The sequence below is a fragment of the Lepisosteus platostomus genome, chromosome 26 (assembly GCF_059453375.1).
Source record: "Lepisosteus platostomus isolate fLepPlt1 chromosome 26, fLepPlt1.hap1, whole genome shotgun sequence".
Classification (NCBI taxonomy): Eukaryota; Metazoa; Chordata; class Actinopteri; order Semionotiformes; family Lepisosteidae; genus Lepisosteus; species Lepisosteus platostomus.
In genome coordinates, this window is record NC_142636.1 from 15,348,637 (window position 1) to 15,352,044 (window position 3,408).

The following is a 3,408-nucleotide window of genomic DNA, read 5'->3' on the forward strand; positions in this document are numbered from 1 at the left end:
ACTCGAGGGGCCGTCGCGGCGGCACCTGCGGGGGGCGGGGCGGGGGCGAGTCATCGGGGTGCCGCAGAATGAGAAGGGAAGAGTAAACTTGTGGGTTTTGTTTAAGAGCAACTGTTTGCTGAAGTGTGAGCGTGAGGGCGGGCGGAGGGGGCTCTCCCGGCTCCCGGCGGCCGCTGGGGCCCGTGTGTCCGCCAGGAGCCAGGGGCCCCCTCGGCGTCACGAGCCGGGCGGTACCGGCCCTTTTCTGCTCGAGCCGAGTCCCCCCCCCCGCCTCCTTCACAGCCGCGTGCTGCTCTCTCGCTCCCCCCCCCCCTCAAACGCAGCTCGTTTAGAATGAGAAACCCCGGAAGAGCCATCAAGAGACACACGGGTGCTGTTCTTCCGTTATCCGCCCCAGCAAGGGAAAGGCGCACTCTGCTCCACGGCGCAATAGGAGAAGCTGCGCACGTTTTCCCTGAAGTATGTGAGACGCGTATATGGCGGACAGGGTATCAAAGCACCACTTAGATTTGTATTATCATTATTAAAGTTACTGTATCCGACATACCGCATTAGCCCGCTGTAATTCTGCCGAGCGCCAGTATCAGGGAATTTGAATAATTCTCCCTGGCTCTGTTCATTCACCATGAAGGACGGAACAAGCTCCAGTTCCAGCGCATTATTCAGTTTATTAACCCCTTGCTGTGCACTGCGCGCCTCGCCGAGGAGAAGACCCGGACGTTCACTTCCTCAGTTCCGATGCTAAACAGGTTCAGTTCCCTCAGTTCCGGGGTGCAGCGTGAAGTGGGGTTGTCAGCAGATGGGTGAGGTCATTTATCCGCTTGCGAGACAGGCCAGGCGAGGAGCGGGCCTGGTCATCGCCTTCACTGCGCTGTGGTGATCGGAACCGCAGTCGATGGTGCTGTTCAGCTCTCACTGTGGAATTTCACCGCGACCGCCCCGGACCGAGCCCCCCCACAGGGTGAAAACCGTGCGCCAGTGCATTTAAACTCGTCTGTAGGTTGCAGGGGTGTGGCACAGGCTGTGGCTGAAGCCGATACCCTGACTTCTATCAGGAAACAGCTGGATGAGGCCCTCGATCACTCAGCTACTAAATGCCGAACGGCTGGGCGAACAGCCGGCACAGTGCCGAGGGCCCAGGAAGGAGGGAAACACCAGTGACTGAAACAGCGTGCTTGCGATCGACTCGAGGTGCTCCAGATCAATAATCACACGCTCGCTAGGCGGCTGCACTAGAAACTGGGAGGATGGAAGCGATGGTCGCTCGACTCGCCCCATCAGTCACGTGGTTTAGCACTAGACGAGTTTAAAGTGCGTCCCGTCCATCGACGCCATCCACCTCTTTCTGCACGTGTCGGAGTGAGGGTCTGCGCACCCCACACTCCAACCCTGCGGTCGGCTCCTCTGCTTTGTAGCCTCTCTCTGGTTCCTGTTACCCCACCAGCGCGCCGGGCGGGCCGGCAAGACAGATGTTCGCGAAGGGACGCGGCACGAGGCGTGGGATACAGCGGCTGAGAGCACCGTTCGCGCGGGACCGTCGTCCGCTTCCGAAAGGGCCTTTTACAGCCAGCGCTGAGTTTAAAGCCGAGCAGAAATGTTTTTGCCTTATTAAAAAACAAACAAACAAACAAACAAACAAACAAAATAATTGGCTTCCGAAATAAAAGAAGGGTCTAAAATCACCCGGCTCGAATTCGCCTGAATTATTCATAAAAAGGCGGAATGTTAAAGTGCTTAATAATGTATGCAGTTTGATATTTACTAAACTGTTAAGCGGGGGGGGAATCCGATGACAGCTCTGAAGTGCTTTTTGTACGCCTCGGTAATTGAGGACATGGGCGAGAGGAGACGGGGCCGGCGCTCGGTGTTACCGAGGCTGATCGTCCCGCCTGACGAACAGGAGCGCGGCTGCATCGCAAAGTCCTGAGACTGCGGGGGCTTCGGGCTCACGAAACGTTTCACCGTCGCCCAGAGGAGAACACGCGTGACGTGTCCTATAAATCATCAGCAGGTTTGTAGACGCCCCGCTGTCCTGCGGCTCAGCCCGTCTGCTGTGGAATAAGATGGGCGTGACTTTGAAAAAGACCCCCTTTTCGCAAGTTGTACACATTTTCGCTTTATTTCCTCTCACAACGTAGTTGATCCGTTTTTACTAGTTTTATCGTCTGTTTATCCTGTTAGCTATAATACTATAGTAAATACTGTAATTATCACAAACCAGCAGTCGTGTTCTTACCTCGACACCTCAGTGCTCTGTGAGTGGCAGTAACACAGTTAGAGGACTGCATCAAGCGACTCATCACAGGGGGTCTGTGCTGGACAGTGGAAGAGATGGTTGAACTCCACGACCAGGACTGGACAGCCCTGCAGACACACTGACCAGCCCTCCAGGACCAGGACTGGACAGCCCTGCAGACACACTGACCGGTACCTCCACGACCAGGACTGGACAGCTCTGCAGACACACTGACCGGTACCTCCAGGACCAGGACTGGACAGCCCTGCAGACACACTGACCAGCCCTCCAGGACCAGGACTGGACAGCCCTGCAGACACACTGACCGGCCCTCCGGGACCAGGACTGGACAGCCCTGCAGACACACTGACAGGACCAGGACAAGTGCTCTATGTTGACATAAACCGTGCTGTCTCTGCTCTGTGGATGGACAAACGGACAGTCCAGAGGGGGCAGCTGTTCATAATTAGGTCGTGCTTTTGTGACGCTGTGACAGTCTGACAGAGAAAGAGCCCTAACGATGATTTGGCACGAGCTTGACGAAGCTGGGGAAGTGACAGGCGCGCGGTCATACATTATTCATCGTCACAGAGCTGCGCCTGGCATTTTCATTTCTGATTTGTTTTCGTACTTCATTTGCGGTCGAGCTCTGACGGATCGCGGCAGAATCAAAAGTAAAAGAAGGCATCTGCGGTCAGCTCCTCTTAGGATCAGGGTCCAGTCATGTCCAGTCATGTCCAGGCGCTGTCGTCCAGCTGAGCTGTGTTTGCACAGGATCTGGCAGGGGTGACCAGAGCACTGACTGCTGTCCGGGCACTCAGGATGATGTATGCTTGTTTGTTTTGTCCCCTAATTAGCTGCTCCCACTAAACAGTCCTGAAGCTCTCAAGATACTGGGTGATCAGTCAGTGCCTGCAAGCCCTGGGTGTGAAGTGAAGAGCAGTCGTGGTGCACAAGGGGCCCTGTTGTTTGGCATAAGATCACAACAGGAAGAAGGGTTGCAAACGAGAAAGGGCCAATCAGCTCATCCCTCTTGCTTGTCTTGCTGGTAGTAAGGTGACCCCCTGCATTGTGCCCCCCCATTTCTTGAAAGATCTAGGAGCCCGCTCTAATGACATGTCTGGGACGCTTTGCTCCATGCACCTGCCACTCTTCGTGTAAAGACAAATGCC